This window comes from Cibotium barometz, chromosome 55 (genome assembly GCF_041138505.1).
Source record: "Cibotium barometz isolate CiBa-2024 chromosome 55, ASM4113850v1, whole genome shotgun sequence".
Lineage (NCBI taxonomy): Eukaryota > Viridiplantae > Streptophyta > Polypodiopsida > Cyatheales > Cibotiaceae > Cibotium > Cibotium barometz.
The window spans coordinates 15,436,947-15,460,483 of NC_141100.1; positions in this window are offsets into that span (position 1 = coordinate 15,436,947).

Genomic DNA, 23,537 nt, shown 5'->3' on the forward strand with positions numbered 1-23,537 from the left:
ATGGAATGATGAGCATAGGTAGGTGGAGCTTTGAGACGTCTTGGTGCGATGGAGTATTATGCCCAAATCTCATGCTTTGAGGTTTACTTCATGAATATGTTGGTTGGAGAGAGGTTTTGTTGGTGGTTAACTTGGGTCAAAGTAGAGGATATAGGCATGGAAGCTCAAGGGAGGTACTTGCAAGGTCGAGAGTTCTCCGAGCGATGGGTCGTACCATGGGCCAAGCTTGCACTCGCCATGGTCTCTCTATCTAGAGATGTACGTAGAGGGTTGGTGTTAACCTCTACACAATCATGGATATTTCTAGGGACATGCATATTAATTCGATTCCTTGCACCCCTAGTGAGAAAGTGTTATGAGCAAGTTGTGGATCAAACAATGCATATGTTGTCACACCTACCATAGCTACTAGAGAAAGGATTATAGAAAGAAGAACCTTTCAAGAGGAAATCACTTCAAGAAGATGTAGTCCACCAGATGAGCAAGAATTCTCATTCTATGGCCACCGGTAGAGACAAGATGCCAACTTTCAGATTCCCTCCTCATCATTGGGCCCAATAAAGGAAGAAAGGACGAGGGACAATAATGTTGTCCGAAAGGGGGCAATACCTCTTGAAAGGGCAAGGGTAGCCACTCCCTTAGAACCCAGAGTACAAGCTCAAGGAGTATAGAAAATTGAAAGATTGTATAGTCACAAATAAAGAGCTATAAGCCAACTAGCACCAGCAACTAGTTGGATACCTAATGATGCATATGGTAAACGTACTTCCAAAAAACATAAGTTGGAGTACCAACCCATGGGTAGTTGGGACCATCCTATGCACCAGTATCTCCTAGAGGTGAACCCAAATACTTACCCTCGATGGCCCCAAAACCAACAATTAAGCCTATAGAATCGAGAGCATGAGCTCGTATTCCTTAGATGAAATGAGAAGAGTGCTCGATGCCTTTCCCATGGTCTAAATACTATTGGAAAAATTAAAAATCAAGGAAAACTCTTAAAACCCAAAAATTACCCAAAAAAGCCATAAAATTAGAAAATTTATAGAATACAAAAAAACATCAGAAAACTAAGAAACATCATAATGAGAACCTTTATAAGTGATTTTAACATTGGACCAAGTGCTTATGCATTTATGTTTCGGTTGAATCATTGCGAATTCATGTGCAAACCCAACATTTGAATACAAAATGTTATTATACATGCCAACATTAGGGCATGGAATAGGACCAAGAGTCAACATTAGGGCATGGAATAGGACCAAGAGTCAATTTAACCACTCTAGTAGATCTAGATTCTAGTTCAAAAAAGCATACCAAGAATCCTTCACAACAAAGAATATACCTGATCAAGATTATGTACATTAGCCTGATTTAGCATCCAAACACAAAAATGGCCGAACAAGACCATGGAGTATTTATAGGAGCGTCATTAGAAGGATCCAAAAGGCCCCAAAACAAAAGACCAATGGTTGAGAAAAGGGCCGTGAGCAAACATGTTAGAGGCTAGACTAGTAACACAAGGATGAGTGAAGCGTATGTTTTACAACACTACGACTTCCACATAATTAACCAAGTCCCAATCTTTATTGATATAAACGGGATATTCTTGGAGAAACAGGCCAATGCTATCATTGTGTGGCATTGAGCCAGACCTCTCAAATAACCCACAAGTGGTATTATCGGGCCAGTGGAGAACCAAGAGTTCTATTTGGATGCCGACGACCGGTATGATGTATATCCTAACAAGAGACATTAAGAAGGTTAGACCTATAGTCATGGCTATTGAGATAGAAAGACCCAAGAGATTGCAAGAAAAGCTACTGAAGCTCAAATAGAGTAGGTAAGGACTAAGCTCCCTAATGTAATTGAGAGAGGAATGAGAGACAAATACGATCATGGTCATCTAAGGATAAGAGCCTCACATATATCCAAGCTAGTGTCAATTTTTGACAAAGTGCATTTAGACAAATCTACATGGCTGAGACACTATGAGGGAGGTCATCATCAATACATGTTGTGGTTTTGCCAGTGTCGATGCGGGAGAGATGATCCACCATTACATGATATTTGCCAAGCCGTAATAGAATCAACTTCTTGGAATAGAAGCAACCACCTCTACACATGAGTAGCCACATGAGGTTTGTTGAGAAGGTATTTGAAGGCATGGTGATCCAAGATGACGATGAAGTGGCTACCCAAAAGATATTGATGGAAATTTTGTGGTAGGCATAGATAATGGCCAAACCTTCCCACTCTATGGTGTTATAGTTATGTTTAGATGAAGTGGTGAGGAAGCTGGCTCAGAGATAGGCCGGTCCATTTTGTACTCCAGACTCAGTTATGGTGGGTGAGGGGATTGCACCAACAATAGTGGACTTGCATCTATGGGGACGTGAAATATGATCAACCAGTATGATGGGATGAGGATGGGTGCTTTGGTGAGGTGCTTTTTAAGGTAGGTGAAAGGCATGGGACGTCATGTTTGTACCACTAGAATATGGTGAAAGTTTTGACCAAGGAAGAGCTAGATTAATATACTACATATATTTCTAGTAGAAAGCAGGCGATGATATCCGGTGTGACTAACAAAGACTGCGACTCCTTTGGGGCTGATGGGGGAAGGTAACCAAAGGATGGTGAATGGTTGTATCAAGGTTGGGTGCCAAGCCTTGAGAAGAGATGATCACCAAGAAGTGACACTTAAAAGGGATTGAGATGTTACTACAAAGAGCGACACTTGATGGCAAAAACTAAAGCGAACTGGGTAAGGTGTTGTGTAGGAGCCTGTGATGAAGTTAGAAAAATCATCAATAAAACTATAGAGGAAACTAAGAATATACTCCCTGAAGATATTGGTGCCGATTCCATTGGGTTTTTGTATAGCCCAAAGGGGATGTTGAATAAGATTACTATGAAAATAGGTATCCTATTCATCGTGTGGATGATTTGTCATGCATGTGTGTGTGTAGTAAAATCTAGATATCATCAAGTTTGTGTGCATATTGTTGATGTATATTAAATTTCTTTCCACTCACAAATAGGAAATTATCAATTTCTTATAATGTCTTTTGGTCTCACAAATGCACATGCTACATTTAATAGAATGATGAATCACATATTCTTGAAATACCAACATTTTGTCGTTATTTTCTTTGATGATTTTCTTGTATTCAACCAAAATGAAGAACAACACAAATGTGACATTCAGTGTTTGTTTGGAGACTCTTAAATCAAACCAATCTTATGCCAATCTTGAGAAAAGTTTCTTCTTTTAGAAATTAATTGAATATCTAGGTCATATTATCTCTGTCAAAGGTACTAGAGTAGACCCCAAAAAGGTTCAAACCATAAAAACTTGACCGACTCCTAAGAATGTAAATGAGGTTTTCTCTTTTTTGGGTCTATGCATTACTATAGAAAATTTATCCACAATTTGTGTTACCTTTGACTATGCTCCTTAAAAAATAGAATCTTTTTCAATGTGGTGAGAGCACCAACAAAAATACTTTGACATGCTTAAGCATATATTGATGCATGCTTTTGTGCTGCTATAATTGCCCGACCCTTCTTTCTTGTAGCTAGTGGGCTAGGCATCAGTGCGGTCATTATGCAAGATAGACATCTTCTTGCATATGAGAGCAAAAAGTTGAAACCTTCTGAGGCCAAGTATAGCACTTATGACAAAGAACTTCTTATTGTCATACACTTTGTATGTGGGACTTTATGATTCAAACTGATCAACATAGTATAAGGCATCTACTTAGTCAACCTTTGATTCATAAGCGTTATATTAGATGGGCATCATTTATTTAAAGTTTTTATCGTCTCATTAATATCAACCACATTAAAAAAATATTATAGCTCATGCATTGAGTAGATGTCCTTCCATCGCTAGTAGTTTTGTTCTTGATATTCATTATTTTAATGCTATGCATGATACATATGAGCATGATCCTAATTTCTCATGCATGGTTGAAAGTAGAATCTAATCATTACTTGTTGATATACAATGATGGATTTCTTTTATTTGAAAAGCATTTATGCATCACTGTTCCATTTAGACAATTGCTTTTAGAAGAATCACATAATCCACCTTACATGGGTCATAGAGGAATACTCACTACTTTGAAAACAATAGAAGATTATTTTTATTGGCCTAATGTAAATAATGATGTTGTTGATTTTATCTCTGAATGTATAATTTATCAATGAGTTAAAGCAGCATCATGGAAAATAGCATGACTTGCTCATGCTATTACCTATTCCTAATGCCCCTAAGGAAGAAATATCAATGGATTTCATTACTAGTTTTCATGTTACATCTATAAACAATGACGTTCTATGGGCTATCATTAATAGATTTAGTACGCAAGTATATTTCAATACAGGTAAAAAGATATAAGCTACACATATGTTTAGTAAGCATGTTTTTACACACCATGGATTGCCAAAAGTTATCCTTTTTTTTATCATAATTCGATATTCTATAATCATTTTTGGATTTCTTTATTTTCTAATCTAGAATCTAGAATTTATTTCAGCTCTTCTTTTCATCCTAAGAGTAACAGGGCAACATAAGAGACCAATAGCACTATTCTAGATTTGTTGAGGCCTTACACTATTTCTAGACCAGGCACTTGAGACCAACACCTTCATGTGCTCCAATCGGTGTATAATAACATGCCACACTCCGCTAATGGAAAAGCTCCCTTTCAAGTCATGTATGGTAAGAGATAACTAACACCTACTTCTTGACTCTCATAATAGTCTCGTAGTAGATGATCCCACTAGAGACCATACCCATATAATTCTTTGTGAAGTACATAAATCCATCTCTAAGCCTCAAGCCCAATACATGACTTAAGCCAATAAGAAATATAATCTTATGAAATTCCAAAAAAGGAGATTATGTATGACTTAGGAATGTAGAGAAAAACCCTACAAATAAACTAGCTATGAGATTTTATGGACCATTTAAGATCCTCGATAAGATTAATGGAAATGCTTTGATATTCCATTGTATTGACATATTCATAACTCCTTTCACATTAGTCTGATGATCCTTCTTTACTAGAAGAAGCGTCTAAGATCGTAGAACCTAAATTCCTTTTAGACCATGAGTAGACAACCACAAGAAGGGATAATATTTATCATAGATATTTGGTGAAGTATAAAGGCCAATGCATAGAAGAGTCTCAATGGCTCCCCGACCATGCCCTCGTTGCCTATATGTTACACCCACACTTGCCCATGATCATTTTAGATTCTTTTGTGACAAAATTGAGGACATATGTTTCTCACCTCCTTTGGAGCATTTATGAGGACAAGTCATGGAATTCATATTCCCATGTTTCTCATTAATTATGAATTCTTGTAGATGAGTTTAGATTGGCAATGGTACCTACTTTGAAAGTATGCGGCGGGTGACTCCGTACGTGATGTTATTAGTTGCATCATCTCCATTAGTTGAGATTTATATGTTTATTAATTTTTAAAATTTTATTTCTTTATTTATTTATTGGCATAGTTGATGTAAGTGTAAATTCTTGGGGACCAACTGGAGGTAGTCAAGGAGATTTTGAGATACTTGACTTTGGGCGTTATGTCATTTTATCGAACGCTTTCCATTTTTAGGCGAGGTCCATATTTATTGGCAAAACGAATACTTACTTAGAGATATGAAAGTTCTCTTATGAACATTTGATTTTAAGGTTTATTTATTTAGAAATATGAAAGTTATCCTATGGACATCTGATTTGCAAAGGTTATTTGGTTACACTCCAATTTTGAGTAGATACACACGTGTAAAGTAAAGACGGACAAAAAGTAAACTTAGTTGGGTTTTATATGATTATTTATATTAAAATTTTATTTTAATTAATTTATTGGCATAGTTAATGTAAGTACAGATTCTTAGATAGGATAATACAAGTGAGCTAGTGATAACCAAGGATATTTTGATATGCTTGACTTTGGGCGTTATTTCATTTTATTGGACACTCGTCGCATTTATTCCATTTTTGGGCGAGATCCATCTTAAGATTATATTTCTTATTGGTGGATGCTTTTTAGACATATGAAAGTTCTCTTATGGACATTTGATTTTATTGCAAAGGTTTATTTATTTAGACATATTAAAGTTCTCTTATGGACATTTGATTTTATTCCAAAGGTTGCAAAGATTTATTTAGTTAAAAGGTACTCCGATTTTGAGTAGATACATACACATGTAAAGGTATGCATAAAAAGTAAAACAAATTTTTTTTCTTGAGATAGACATAAGCATGGATGAATTGGTAAAAAAATCTGCTCAACCATTTAGGCCAAAGTGGTAGGGCCAAGCCCAAGGATAACCTCAAGGAGAACCCGAGACAACACCTCAAGTAGGACACCCACATCTATTCCCATGAAGAGATATGGTTTGGTGCATAATTTACCATCGAAATCATACAAGTAAATATTTCCAATGCATAGATAGCAATGTATTGTACTCATTGCCAGCACCACGAGAACCATGACATAGCCCATTGTTAGTACGAGGAGAAACCTGGCACCACAACCTATGCTCCCACTGCCAAAGAAACCACCTCAAGTAGGACACCCACATCTATTCCCATGACAAGATATGGTTTGGTGCATAATTTACCATCGAAATCATACAAGTAAAGATGTCCAATGCATAGATAGCAACGTATTGTACTCATTGCCACAGCACCACGAGAACCATGACATAGCCCATTGTTAGTACGAGGAGAAACCTAGCACCACAACCTATGCTCCCACTGCCAACAAAGAAACCACTAGCCCTATTGCCCATACCAATGCTTCTCAATCGATGCATATTCTAGACCACCATCGATGTCATCCACCTCTGGTATTACCGCCCCAATCGATTCCTCTCAGAATTGCACCAGTACAATAGTACTTGATGACTTTTTACCAGCAAACTCCGAGAGCGCAAAACACAAGAGCTATGAGTCATATGATTCATATGGATATCCGGAGCAACCCCCAACCATTAACTATACCTCTTTGTTCGAAGCCATGGTGCAACAAAGAGCAAGGGACCTCAACAATATGGCATGCAGGCCACCTCTTCAATGTTTCCATTACAAGGGTCGGCACCGTGTTGCTAAGTGCCTTCATAGACCCTAATGTCATTCCATATAGAGGCACATGTGACAAGTGTGGATTCAAACATGCTTTCAAGATCAAAGCATCAACAACCACTTTGACAAGCCTTAACTTATCATCAAGCTACTAGATTCCCAAGAATTCTAATAAGGGAACCATCCCTCTCTCGATTCCAAAAACCTTGCCATCCTTACAAACCCAAAAACCAAAAATATACAAGCGATGGTGGCCTTAGTATCCCTAGTAACACCTCAAAGATCGACGTCTCCTTGGATTCCCACCAAACTACTAGAAGTAAAAGGATTCTACGAAGGAAACCCCCACATTTGGGTGCCGAGATTAAAGAAACCCATGCCCCGGTTTGCTTGCAAACGCACCATCAAATGTTAAAGACCAAAGCCATGCCTTTGATGCCAACTCTGAAGCTTAAGCAAGAAAGGAGAATGGCAGCTTCCACTTCGACTCGTGTGCCGACACCACCTTTCAAAGTTAGAAAGCCTATCAACCCCAAGCACCAAGAGGCAAAGCCTTGTCCACATTGTATAATGGCCCTTCTCATCCTTGTTTCCTTTGAAGAAGAGCCACCCATGGTGTCATACCCCAAATAGAACCATGCACATGCTTCTGTGACACTATCGAGTAAGCCCAAGGCTCAAAAATATCACCACAACCCCATAACAGCTATGTGTGCCACACTACAACATCAACTCACCAGCTCGAAGGCCAAAGTTTAGGTAAGCGCACCAACCAACCCAACCATAGTGTCTAAGCTTTCATCGTGGATGGGCGAGCACCACTCCCCCCCCCCTCTCCTACTAAGTGCATGCACAATAAAAGCATCGAACCCTAACTCACATATACATAAGTAACATAACCATTCTCGCTCAAGTGGACAGTCAATACTGTCACCAAGAATGATTGTGAAAACTCAAAAAGCCAACCGTAGTGGTGTCTAACCTTTTGTCGTGGATGGCGAGCGCCACTTCCCCCTCTCCTACTGAGTGCATGCACAATAAAAGTATCAAGTCCTAACTCACATATACATAATGTAACCCTTCTCGCTCAAGTGTAAAGTCACTACCATCACCAGGAATGATTGTGAAAACCCAAAAACCTAAAAATACATATAGAGGCGAAGCGGTGATCTCAAAAGTTTGATTGCCCAATTATTTTCCTAAAGTCCAATCAACATGGGTTGGATTACGTCGATTCAAGGAGTGATGATCTATAAAGTTGGATTGTGATTCAAGAACTAGGATCAACGATTCAAAAAGTGGGATCATCAGGGAGTTGGATCACCACGATCCAAGAATTGGCTATCAAAAAAGTAGAATCGTCTGATAGGTGGGATTGTCCGACAGTCAGATCACTAATGATCCAAGGTTCGACAAATTCAAGATAAGAGATCAGAGAGATCGACGAATTCAAGATAAGACATCGGTGAGAACGACGAATTCAAGATAAGAGATCGGTAAGTATAGCCCTCCTTTTACTCCGATGTTCGTATCTTCCCGACAACCTAGTAAGTATAGCCCTCCTTTTACTCCTTACTTTGAGTGGGTAGAGCGCTCCACACGGAGGGTAGAGATGGTACAGTCGAGATTGTTTGCAGGTACATCTTTGGATAGCCTGATTGCCAAACCACCCACAAACCCCAATGAAAATCCCACTACCAACAAACCCAAATCAATTTCCACTTACAACCAAACCCTAACAAGTTTTTGGTGTGCAATCAACCCTCTTCACTCGTATCCATTCACCAGCGGCACTTAGCAACCTCGACCTCATGCCTTTTGCTGATTGCATCCTACATCGCACCTTATCAAGGCACTTCGACACACCGAACCCCTTTCTTGCGCACAACTTCCATGCCCCATGCGAACACTTTGCATGGTTGCCTTTGGTCATGTTGCCTTGTCTTGTCTTCATTCATTGAGTCAAGTTCTTGCTTAGTCCAACCATCTTCTCATCCATGACTCACAATTCTAGTGTGTGCATACTCACAAGTGCTCCTAGCTTTCTATTCACGCTTGACATGCTAGGACTTTGTCAACATGCCACCGAAGTAGCCTCTATCTTGCTCAATCATATGGGCATCCCAATCGCACAATCTATGGAGCCGTCGGATCCATGCACACAAACAACAATATCCATGCAAACTAGAGACTCCATCAAGCGTGCTCTGCATCTCCCTCCAAGGCAAAAACCTTACCTGTATTTGCTCTACGAGGTAGAGATGCCCAAAAATCCATCAACAAAGCTACACCACCGACGTTCCAACATTTCACCCCATGCCACGCGGATAGCTCTGTAATACTTCCATTTTTCTTGTCAACATCACCTGCTTCAAGCGAGTGGACCGAATAGCCACCAACACTTCAAGGAAAAGCCCCAAATTCATTTGGCCATGTTCAAAAAAACGTGCATACTTCACGGCTTATCAAGGTTTGCACCCACCTAGGTGTCTTAAAACTCTTCCATTCTCATGAACAACCCAACCTTAGTCACACACCCGCCTTATCAGCTGGCCTCGTTATACATCAAGTACCAACTTTCTATCTGAAACCATGTATAAGAGATAAAAAAAAGTAGATTAAAAATTATAAAAGAAAGTAGAGTGTAAGAGTTTTAAGCTTCTACAAGAGCCCACCTTTTGCCCACTCTCCAAACACGTCACCTGCAATATCCACGGGCTCAGCATATAATAAACACAAAGGCATTGCTCAATCATGAACCTGCATTAGAGCCTCATCTGCGACAATCGTCCAGGTACATTTCTAAATGAGGGAACCATGGTAGACACAAGCCTAGCCCATGCTACGAGCCATCGCTAGGACCTTCCTACAATCAACTGGACCCTTCTGTGCCTCATCTGTGACCATCCCACCCATTCAAGCCACCCTACCTCCAACCCACACTGGATAATGTTGAGTCCATTGAGCCCCAAAGGCCACCAACCTCCCTTGAAGTTGTGGACACCACCATCCGCAAACCCCCTAACATGTTGAACACTCTAATGATCTTGACTCCCTAAGAAAAGGGATGGCAAGTAAATGTCAAAGAAAGCAGCAAAAAAGAAATCTCCCACTGTTAAATTGTGAACCTTGCCTCTTCAAGTTCCATCCAAGGATTCCCTGGCATTTTATGTACACCTTGGCTAAAGAGTGTCAAACCTTCAAGATCTACCAATCCAATTGGTTAGACCCTTTGCAATCCAATCTCCCGCCGCACAATAAAGGGAAACTAGAAAGCTTTCTCTCCAGTTACAATATCTCTCCCTCCCTCCCTCCCTCCCTCCCTCCCTCCCTCCCTCTCTCTCTCTCTCTCTCTCTCTCTCTCTCTCTCTCTCTCAATCTCTCTCTTGAAAACTAGCTAATCAGAAGATAAGAATCACGCAAGCATTAAGCTCTCAACATGGGCACACACACACACACTCACACTCTTTTACTCATGTTATGACTACTTGTCTCACATTTGGAGTTTATGTAGTTCTTTTTACAATAGGTTTCAAAGGTGGTTCTTTAAGCAGTAGTTCACCCATTTTATAAAGCATTATTGCACCAATATCATCAAATATTTCCAATAAGTTTGGTGTAGCCAAAGCTTCAATTTTGAGTTTTTCCCCTTATCATGGGTGTTGATGTTTATTTAATTGATATTCTTATAGCCAAACGCTTTTTTGAAGGGTTTCAGTTTATAGTTTTATTATCTCGGTCTCTAGGGATTAGGCATTGGTACTATTGTAGTACCTTTAAATAATTTTCTAGTATTACATTTGGGCTAGGCTGTAATCGACGAAGGTGCAATGTTGCTCCTTCTTCTAGCTCTTGTTGTAATCAACTAAGGATGTAAACGACTAAGGTGCAATGTTTCTCCTTCTTCTAGCTCTTCTTGGATTTTGATGTATATACTTCATCAACTACTATTTATACTCCTGAGGCTCTTGTTTCATGAAACTGTTTAGGTCTCTAGTCATTGGTAAAGTTATAAGTTGAAGATCCTAAAGATCCTTGGTCTTGGATCTAAGCTAATTTCAAGGTCCCTTGAGATTGAATCTTGCCTTAACTCTTCATCATCTAGATATTTTGTAATAGGATTCATCTTGAAGTAGCTCAATCCTCTCCCTAATTAGGCTATTAGATTTTTTAGTCGGGAGGGTGTTATTATTGGATTTATAGTTATCATGCATACCCATAATGAAAATCAACACTTTTTCCCCTTTGATCCAATAAGTCCCTTCACTAAAATTCCTCACTAGAAGTTTTTCAAAGTATTCTAACACCCTCTTTCGTGTGACACAAAGTTGATATGAGGGTCACAAATTATAGATGCCCTATTGTCCACATGGACATCACACCTAATTATTATTCTTGATCTAAAGTGCATGAAATGATTTGGTTCAAGATTGTACTTTTTCTTTTCACAAGAAAATCAACCTTTGGAACGTGGAAGAAGGCACTCTAAATCTCAAAAAGTAAAAAATTAAGTATCTAATAGTTTCCTATAAGCATGTGTATCCATAAACGCTAAAGCTCAAAAACTTAAAAAATAAGTATCTAATAGTTTCCTATAATCATATGTGTATGCATAAACACCAAAGCTCAAAAAGTCAAGAATTAAGTATATGATAGCATCCTGTAGTTATATATATATACGCATATACGATGAAGTTATCTGATCAAAGCTGTTTAGTGTATGAATCAATATAGTTGTATAAGTTGAAAAATGCATGTGTTTTGTTTGGATGTATGAATGTAATCATACATGTGCAAATAAACTTATTCATATGTACCGTTGACGATCAACATATTTGATAGACAGTTATCTGATCAAAGCTGTTTAGTGTATGAATCAATATAGTTGTATAAGTTGAAAAATGCATGTGTTTTGTTTGGATGTATGAATGTAATCATACATGTGCAAATAAACTTATTCATATGTACCGTTGACGATCAACATATTTGATAGACAAGATGTAGACAAATGCAAAAATATGCATACCAATATACTTATATAGTGAGTCATTTAAGTTATTCTTGACATACCATTAAAACATGTATGCGTACCATTCAAAAATATATAGCGTCCTACTAACACCACTTTTGGTCAACACGGTTCCTCACATTGACACTATTTACACACTTTGTAATAATGAGCATCTTTACTTATATTATTATGATTCTCATCATTTGACATGTTGTAAACACTAAGGTGCACACACTATCATTGAAGGCACCACACTCTCACTCCAACAGGCATCTACCAAATTTAGGAGTTTCCCACTAACAGGTCACCCACCACTAGAGCATAGTAAAAAAATAGAGAGTCTAGAAGCTCAATCAACTTGGTGCTATCACCTTGATCTATACAGAAGGGATTTTGGTTAAATCTTAGGGTGCCTATACACGTGGCAACCCACTTCCAACCGGTAGCCCATTGAACACAATGTCTACAGGGAGATTCTTTTGCACCCAAAGTCATATGTGGGATGCCACGGTATGAATGGTGAGGTTGGCGGGGTGGCGGGGTGGCGGAATGTTTGTATGGGACCGGAGTAGTGGGGATGTCATCTACCATGGCTGGATTATGGCGGCAAAGACAATGAAGGGAATGAAACATTAGGAGAAAGAAGGGCCCAAGATGGTGGTCAATTAGACAAAAAGAGAAGTTGCCTAAAGGGGAAAAAATGGATGAGGAGAAAAGTAGTTGGAAAAAATGTTTTTTTTTTCTAGATAGATTTTTTATAAAAAAAGTGCTACTTGCCATCTGTGTCTCTATACACGAATAACAAGGAGGAGGATTAGGTGGGAGACAAGAAAGAGAGGGGGTTGAGAAGGAGATGGTAGTTGCAAGGTAAGTAGGAGAGAGGGAGAGGTGGAGGTGAGGGACGAGGAGGAGAAGGGGAAGTGGGCCGAGTAGGAGAGGTAGTCAGGTAGGAGGCAACAAGTATGAAAAGGAAAGCACATGAAGGAGGGAAGGAGGAGGCACGAGTAGGAAAAGCAAGAGAGACAAGTAGGAGAGGGAGAGATCTAGGAAGATTTGGCCTCAAAAAGAGAGGCCAGCATGAAAGTTTGGCCTCAAAAAGAGAGGCCAGCATGAAAGTTTGCAAAATTAAAATTGAAGAGGGCGAGGGTGACTCAACACCTAGATGGAAAGTGTGGGGAAGTTTCCCAAAAAAATCTAAGAAGCTGAGTATGATAAGTAATATGGGGGTGAGTATGAATGTACCATGTATGATGTAGGGGTGAGTTGAAGCTATCGAGTGTGACATGGGAGGCAAGTACAAAAAGTGTCCCAGTGGGGGGAGTATCAAAGAGGACCTAGATGGGGGGGCAAGCATGAAGATTGTGGTTTTCAGTGGTGGGAGGAGTCTGGGTTGATGGGGCGAGTATAAAGGAGATCAAGGAGGGGGATGAGTATGAAAAGTCACACAGGAAGGGAGCTGAAGGCCACCTTAAGGAGAAATGCACAGTGCCACCACCGTGTACCATTTGTAACATGTACAATTATAATACATGGAACTACAGGTACAACATGAAAAATAGAGCTCCCATGGTGAACAACATGGAAGGAGTGGAAAGAAGATCTGTGATGTAAGGGGATCGGTAACACCTGCTCAAAGGCGAGCTCATGTGGAAACATTCAATATGCTAGAAGGCTTTGATGATGATGAAGAGGACATAATACTTCGCGAACATCCTAACCTGGTGCCCTTGTACATGTTACATGTAGATGAAGTGATGGGGCACTATGTGGAAGAAAAAAATGGAAAAGCGAAAAAAGCAGCCAAAGAAATTTAAAAAAAAACAAATTCCACAAAACCAGAGGGCTCAAGGAGAACAAAACTGAGCAAAACCATGCAAGAGAAAGCCTTGGAAGAGGTTAAATGGGCCCGTAATCTAAAGCAAGAGATCCGTGATTGGGTGCCGAATCAAAAAGAGAACCAGAAGGGAAATGGCACAAAAGTAAGCCCAGACAGACTACAAGAGGCGAATCTTGAAAAAAATAAAAAAGAAGAAAAGCCAGTGAAGATTAGTATGGAATTGGAAGAAGAATTCAAGCAAGAGTTGGTGTCCTTACTGAAAGAATGCCAAGATGTCTTTGCTTGGTCGTTTGAGGACTTGGAGGACATTAACCCTAAATTCTTCCAGCATAGCATCAATTTAAGAGAAGTAGCCATACTAGTCAGACAGCAGAGGTATAGAATGAACCCTAACTACACCAAACAATTCAAAGAAGAAATTGACATAATGCTAAGAGTAGGTTTCATTGTGCTAGTAGAGAAAGCTATTTAGATATCCCCAATTGTGGTAGTGCCCAAAAAGAACATGAAGATCAGAATATGTGTGGATTACTGTAAGATGAATGCCACAACTATCTCAAACCCCTTTCCACTTCCGTTTTTACAGAATCTTTGCTAGATGAGGTAGCTGGAAAGGAAATGTACTCATTTCTGGATGGATTCAATGGGTACAACGAGGTAAAAATGGTGCCAAAAGACAGGGAGAAAGCAGCCTCTATCACTAAATGGGGTATCGTGGCTGTCATGATGTTCGGCCTAAAAAATGTATCGGCTACTTTTCAAAGAATGGTGCAAGAGATTTTCTATGATTACCAAACAGACTTCATGAAAGCATTTGTAGATGACTTCAGTGTGTCTAGTGATAAGGCAAAGTGCATCTATCATCTGAGGCTGTGTCTGCAGAGATACAAAGATACAAGGCTTAAGCTAAATTCAACCAAGTGTGCATTTGCAGTAAGATCAAGAACACTGTTAAGACACATAGTGTCAGTCCAAGGATTGGCCATAGATCTTGCTAAAGCAGAGGCCATATCCAAAATTTTTACTCCAGAGAACATCAAGCAACTAGAGATGTTCCTTGTGGTAAGATTAAGTGGCATGCTAGATTTTTGAAATATTTAGCACATGTGGCTAACCCATTGTATGCACTTACTAAGAAAGATGCAAAGTATAAATGGAATATGGAGTGTCAAAAAGCATTCCAATGGCTAAAGAGAATGGTGTTAATTACACCAGTGGTAACCACCCCAGACTGGAATGAAATGTTCCATGTTTATGCGGATGCTTCAGACAAAGCAATGGGCAGTGCACTGATGTAGAGAAGCAAGAGGGGTATATGCAACCCATTCATTATGCTAGTAAAGCCCTCACAAAGGCGGAAAGGAACTACAAAGCAATAGAGCGAGAAGCTCTCTCAGTGATTTATGTTGTGAACAAGTTCCGACACTACCTCTTGGTGGGAAACACATTTATTTTCCACATAGACCATCAAGCCCTCATTTATTTGGTGAACAAAGCTTTTCTAGTGGGAAAAATGGCAAGGTGGATGCTTCTGCAAGAGTTTGAGTTCACCATCCAACACACGCCCGGAAAAGAGAATGTGGTGGCAAACTTTCTGTCCACACTAGATACTTGAGAACCTGCTCTAGATGGAGTGGATGACCAACTCTCGGATACCAACCTATTCATAGTAGCAACTAGAAGCGGGAGAGAATTGGCATTATGATATGATGCAGTTTCTAGAGGATGGAACATTCCCAGAAGGTTACACTGCTGACAGAAAGAAAAGGATTGCCTTAAGGAGTAGAAACTTCACAATGATTACCGAGCAACTCTACAAAAGAGGCATAGACCGGATCCTACGAAGGTGTGTCCCAGACCATGAGCAACAAGCGGTATTAAGAGAAGCACATTGTGGCATTATTAGAGGACACATGGGCAGAGGAATCACAGCCCGAAAAATTTTGCAAGAAGGCCTATGGTGGCCAATGATCATGAGAGATGCCAACAGTGAAGCAAAGCAATGTGATATATGTCAGCGGATGGGTCAACTTGGTGATTCTAATAGATTGCCCATCTTGCCCATACTGCCGTTGTTTTCATTCATGAAGTGGGGATTGGATTTTGTTGGACCAATCAAGCCGCCCATGAAAGGCAACAGGTGTGAATACATCATTTTGGTAACTAATTATTTCACTAAATGGCCAGAAGCTAAAGCTGTGAAGCGCAATTATGTAGAAGAGGTGGTGAAGTTTCTCTTTGAGGATATTATTGCTAGACATGGATTGCCGGTGGAAATAGTCAGTGTGACCAAGACACACATTTCATGAACAAGATGATGAAAGGGTCAATGGAAAGGCACTTTATCAATCACAAGAAGTCCTCAACCTATTACCCACAGTGCAATGGCCAAGCAGAATCTCCCAACAAGGTTCTGATCAAAATTTTAAAGAAGAACATAAATGCCAACAAAAATGATTGGGACTAGAAGCTAGATGTTGCCCTATGGGCATTCCGCACACCTTACAAAGTCTCAATAGGACAAACACCATTCAAACTGGTTTATGGGCACTGGAGGCACTAATGCCCATGGAATTTGTGGTGCCCAGTCTGAGAGTGACCATCCAAGAGAAGCTACCAATGGAGGAATCCCAGAAGCACAGATTACAGGAGCTCCTAACTTTAGAGGAAGAAAGACAACTCAACTCTCTATAGGCGGAGAAGGAAAGCCTAGATGATTGACATGCATCTCAAGCATAAAATTTTCAAGCAAGGAGACCTAGTATTGGTCTACAACTCCAAGTTGGAATCACACCCCGGAAAATTCAAGATCCGCCTGCTGGATAGGGCCATTCATGGTTTAAAAAACCCGGTTAGTCAAAATGTCTTTACATTAGAAAGCTTGGATGGTATACCTTTTTCCAAAACAGTGAACGGCTTCACGACGATGAGAAAGTACATGGGTCAACCAGTGGTAGTCACACCAAAAGAAGAACAAGCGGAGGATAAGGAGCCGGTCCGGAGCATCTGTTGTGGCATGATCTCACTAGCGGAGATTAATGCAGAAAATCCAAGAAGCAACAAAGTCGCAAAGGAGTTCCACAAGGGTGGCCAGTCTGCAAAAGATCACAATTCCATAACCAATAAGGCTAGGTCAGCAAAGAAGCAAGCAACCAAGTGTACGCCGCCCAGATCCATGTCAGCAATACAAATGGCCATGATGTCAACATAAGTAACTGCATGGAGGATAGTTGTCACAACATCATTAAAACTCCACATGCAACGGTTCGGATGGGGAGGCAACTAGCAAAGTTTAATGCCTTTAAGCCAAGACGACGGGAATGATACGAATCAAGGGTCAAGTCACATCAAAAAGTGGAAAGCCGAAAAATGACAACGTCCCAAGAAAGGAAGGAAAGAGGAAAAAGCATCTTAAAAAAGAGCACAAGGAGCCAAAATGCGCACACTCTCAACCCGCCTTCTTGCTCACAGCTTTTTCACTAATTCATAACTCTCTCTCTCTCTCAAGACAGAGCCATGCCAAAGATCAGTAAGAATCTAAGGCTAGACAAAATGCCAAAGAAAAGCCTCTGCATGCCGATGATGGTCTCTAACATGAGGAAGAAGGAACACCAAGAGTGGGCGAGGATCTGCAGAACCCCGAGGATGGGGGAAACTCCCCACTGAACAGCTGAGCATGAACAAAGGGCTGATGAGTGTGGCCCATAACATTCTTTCTTAGGCCCTCACTTCAGTGGAGGAATATGAGTCCAGAACCCGGAGCACTAGATGTGCACCCTGAATCAGCAACAACACGGGCTGCTCACAAAAGTTGTAGCCAAAGCTAGGGATTTAGAGAGAAAAGTACAGATTATGGCTCAGCATAATGTGGAGATGCAGAACAAGCTTGCCATGGCGAAAAAGACCTTGGTCCAGTAAAAAGAGCTGAGTGAAGGAAAGATTAGAACCCTCACTAGTGAGAAAAACATGCTCCAAGCTCATGTGGAAAGACTTAGGGTGGAATTAGCAAAAGCTCAAAAGCCAACAAGGGTCTGGGGACGACACCATCCAAGGGTTGAAAGAAGATGTGCTGGAGAGCACTACAGCATTGGTAGTCACCCGGACAGACGTCCAAGCCCTGAAGAACCAGGAGGAAGAAGAGATATTGTGCCTTTCGCTTGATGCTAAAACAACAATTATAAAAACAGCAAAGGCCAAACTCAACAAGGTGTGGGACCAAGCCTTGGAAGCCCTATTTGAAATATGGGAACAAATGGCTTGTAAAGCTCAAAAGGTCATTCATGACCTAGATGAAGATGATGATGCAGACAAGGAGCAGCAACCATAGCAGCAACCATAACAACAATAGCAACAACAATAGTAGCCTGCAAGCCAAAGTAGTCATAATCAAGATCAAGAAGACTGAGCTTAAAAGGATGGTGCAAGGCAAGTAGCGAGAGTACTAGCTAAAGGTTGCAGAAGTTGTATGCTACAGTTAGCTCACAGCTGGTGGACAACTAGTGATGTGAAACTTTGTACACTTTGGTGTGCATATTCAAGCATCACAGCCTCAAGATTGCAAATTGAATAGAAGATCGGATGTGCATAGGATAGCAGATAGAGAACACCCCTGTTTAACCACAAGGTTGCTCCTAATGATCTTTGAATTCCCACATCCATCCGCATTTGCTAAAGACTTTACAATATAATCTAGTAGAGCTGCAATTAACAAGCTCCTAATTTCAGCATCTAATCCACAAACCATATGTAGGACCAAAGTCCAAAGAAAAGAAGAAGCAAATACAAGCCTTTTATGTTTGATCCACATTTTTTGACTTGAATAGTTACCAAATACAAGAGAGAAAGAAAGTTATATTGAGCATCTACAAATCACCCAAAGGGTCTATGAGACCAAAAAGTATTACAATAGTTCCATGACATGACATGATCATCAACACGAAAGAGAAGTGACATAGATACATCATCATATTGTGGGTTGTGAAAGGTATATCTCCATATCAATACAATACAAAAGAGCTCATGTGGGTGTGATGCCATCCTCAGCCATCTAGAATGTCCAACATAGGGGAGTCCATGATTGTGGAGAGACTAACTATGTCCACTGCTACTTACTGGGAAGGTCTCTCTATGCCGTTGAAGAATCCCGAGGTAGAGCTATTGTGTGGAGGCCTTATGTGTACCAAGTCCCCGGGGATGTGAGTGCCATTCGGGCGAGAGTAAGTGTGATCAGCACCACCAAGTGGGCGGGTGGGATGGTGAAGTCATGGATTTTTGCCAAAACCGAGGATCCCATCAAGTAATCCACTGTGCTAGATCCTCGGGCATATGGGAAACAAGTGAGGCTGCTAGTGGAAGGCCATCTGGCCATCCTGTTATATATGATGAGGCCATGGGTAGCTCCCATGTTGTATGTCTTATGATACCCTCTACATTCCTGTATGTCTTATGATACCCTCTACATTCCTGTATCCATGGGATCTCCAAACAAACACATTGATGCAAGCTCTAAGTGCGTTGAAGTTGGAAAAAAGGAGGACATTGATGAGACTTCAAAGTGAGTCACTAAAATGCAGAAACCAGACTATAACACCATTATGACCTTGGAAGAGAAAAAGAGGAGGCAAACAAGGGCTTACATGTACAGGCGACAGGTCTTCTCAAGGGAGTATCCCCCAAAGAGGCCGGAGAAGGTTAATGTAAGCAAATGGATGCACAGATTGTTTCTCTGTTTTGGGGGAAACTTCTCCCTCAACCGGATACACGGGGCAGTCATAAACAAACACACGGTAACCCCTACAGGTAGCCATTTACTGGATTTTCTCCCATGAGGAAATTCACACTGTCAATCCCTTGTGCTCAGAGTTGACAGCTTTGCCCACTTTTCACTACCCCCTAGTATACCCTCTCTCAGCAAGAACAGAATGGAAAGCCCTGGCAGAGGAGCGAGTATGGGCATCAATTAAACATCTGCAGAACGGAGCTAGGAGCTGGATTCACAGTGAGCAGCTTGACGAAACCCTGATGTGGCAGCGAAAAGCCTAAATGACGTTAGAGCTTCTAGTTCATGCCACGAGAAACCCTAATGCAGTTTTTGTTTGAAGTGGTTTGAATAAAACTTCTTGCCTCTCCCACTTCTTTGCCTGTGTGAACATATGGAAAAGTTTTTACTGTGTCCATGTCGGCCGCCCGCTCACCCTTTGATTGGCATTATGGCTTCCACCCAAGCCAATCATCCTCCACCCCCACATGCTAGCAATCCGAAGATAAGAAGGGGGCACATGAAGGCATCGTTCATCCGCTTGAGAGGGCATCCTGGGAGAGATTTATCTTTTCCTTTCATGACAGGGACTGTTGGTTAGAGGATGACTTCCATAAGAAGCCAGATTCACTCCTCTTTTCTTGGAGTAATTGCAGGAGTGGTGCACGTTGCATTTATGCCTGCTTGGATTGTTATTGTGTTGATGATTGGGCACTTGACATAGGTGGCACTATCTTCATTGCCCCAGGCACCTCAAAGTTAGATCATTGTCCTATAGTTTTGTGCATGAGAGATCCAGGGGAGCCAGAACTCTCCTCCCCGAGTACGCATACCAGAGTCTCTTTACTCAAATGTATAGTTATCATCATGACAAATGATGGATGTTTGGAGAGCTTGTGATGCTCCTGACTCTAGGCAAAGAGTTGATCTTGCCTTAGAAAGTGTTAGTGATCTTTATCACAGTGTGGCCCTAGCCAAATAAGAGAAAGCCATCAGGCGTAGATTGTGTGCTTTGCAGAGGGAACTTGAGAAACACCATGATGCCCAATGGATCTCAGATGATGCCCAAATAAGAGAAAGCCATCAGGCGTAGATTGTGTGCTTTGCAGAGGGAACTTGAGAAACACCATGATGCCCAGTGGATCTCAGATGCATTATGCATTAGGGCTGAGTTGTAGGACTCTTTTGAGCAACGTGCTGAGTTTCGTTATCATACACAGGAGTCATTTTGGGTTTAGATGGGAGGTAGATGTAACATGCATTTCTTTGTTGCCCATGGCCTCTCCCATGACAGGGAATGCGTTAGATAGCTAGACAACTACACACAACACGCAAAGACTGCTCCACTCAGAGCTTGACATGGTCAAGAGGATTGCCTTTGATTTTTATTGCCGCTTGTTACTTGCAGATGTTCACTTCCCTCAAAGGGATAGGGCACATCATAAGGTTTGGGAATCCCTACCTAGGCTAATTTCAGATGACATGTGTGTATTACTTGATGCCTCTTTTTCAGCAAATGAGCTTAGACATGCGATCCAAGCATTACCACATAGTAAATGTCCTGGGGATGATGGCCTCTCTCCTACGGTTTTCATGAGTTTTTGGGATGAGATCACTGTGGCATTACAAGATATGCGGAATACATCCTCTATGCCTCCTTTTCTTACTAAGGGTTTTATCCACCTCATCCCTAAGGGTGGTGATAAGACCAACATTTCCCAGTGAAGGCCTATCACATTGGGACTGCATACAAAATTTTTGTTAGGCAGTGAGCATGCGATTGCAGCAAATAGAAGCATCTTTGATAGTATCTTTTCCTTCTAGGAGGCAGTAGTGTGGGCCAAGGCAAGTAATCAGTCCTTGGCAATCTTGCTATTTGATGTTGAGAAAACCTATGACAAAGTGGATGGATTGGGACTTCTTAGAGGGTATTGTCACATGCATGGGATTTTTGCAAGATTGGATCAGAGCTTGGGAAACTATTATCCTTCCCAAGCATGAAAGGAGATTGAACATCATTGATTGAGAGATCCAATGAAAAAGATCTACTTTGCAAGTTGGTGGTTAGAGCATTCCTTCCTCGTACTCAGTCCTAGAAGGATTTCTTCATGTACCATATTCTTAGATGTGTTCCTGAGAGCAGTGGTGACTGGAGGCACAACACATTTTATTTTCTCTGAGGCAGATTACCGCCCCTCGTCCTCCCCACTGGTTCTTCCATCATCGGGCTTAGAGTAGTATGCATATATTTTTACGTCATAGGCCCTGAAGCTCAATAGATGAGGTTGACAGATAGCCTATCAGAGATGATCTTGGCAAACCCCTAGGTGCAGTAGAGCAAATGCAGTGGCCACGTTGTGGGAGAGATGCACAAACGATAGTACTTGACCGGAAGAATTTTAAGAGTCTTCTTGATGATTAGAGAGGGGCATCTACCCAGCATCTTAGAGGGAGTAACCACAAATTGCACAAATTGACTATGCCTAACCAATGGATCATTGGTACATTTTTAGATAAGTAACACCACTTGTGGCTGCGGGTTTTTCCTGGGACAGGTGTGCTCCTTTAGGTGTTGAGATTCTCGAAGCCAGAGGAGGAAGAGGTTTTTGCCTTCTATTCCATTCAGTCTTGATGGCGGATGGAGAGATGTGATGTACACGTGATCACACATGGCTCTGTGATCCGTCCAATGAGAGTAGTGTGTCGCTCTGGGAAGCGTTGGTATACTCACCCTTCCCTAGTGATGGTTACCCATGCTTCATGGTGCTTGTGGCTATATGCCTTATCAGAGATATACATTGGACCCTTGTGAGTGGGAATGGAATGGGAATGGATTGATGTGACTAACCCCATGAGGAGCATACCCTTCTTCAACTACACTATGCACAACGCCAAGTTGCTCATGCTTGGAAAGACCCAAAGAGTTCCCACTCTTAGGTCTCACTAGGAGACGAATGCCATTACACCCCCCATTTAGAGGAGATTCTGGCACTCATACAGGAGGAGGACACTTCTTTTGGTTGTTTCTACATGGTGGGTTGCCCACCAACCAATGGAGATCTATTTTTGGCGTGGACCCCTCTTGTCCTAGCCAACTCCATCTAAGACAATGTATCATTACTTATGGGAGTGCAGAGGAGCACATAGGATCTAGGTATCTATAGGCCAACTCTTGGGATGATTGAGGAGTGATCCTATCTATATTACTTGGGGTGGTATTGCATGGTTGACTCAATCTCACCCATAGTTTCTTTCTGAGAAGACAGGGAAACAAATCCTATTATATTTGTCCATAGGGGCATAGCTCAGAGATATTTTCTTCAGGATATCCCCCAGCTACGATATACGCCACCTCCGTTGAGAGTATTGACACCACTCGTGAGATTATTGTTAGTATCATAGTGTGGCATGTCTGGTAGACCATATATTCAAAGGCCTTACGTTTATGACACCTAATGTATTTGTAGTATATGGAATGACATCGTTCACAATCTTTTGGCCACTTGGGGCCGCATATACAGGGATCTTCTAGAGCTGTGCAAACAAAATGCAGAAGATTTATGAGAGACTGGAACCATGGTATTTTCTTCTCCTCCACTCCTACAAAGCTTCTATGGCGCACCCCTGATCGGTTGAGATCTCCCTTTGTATGCTTTTATTTTACTTAATAGAAGTCTCTTTTTTGAAAAACAAACCACAAACTCAACCTGGAGTTTCCCTACTTCAAATATCCAAAATGCTTTAGATGATGGTGCATTTTCTTCCACCTTTTTATGAAGTTCTTGTTTGAGGCCATTTACTTCTTCTTTTGTTGTTGCA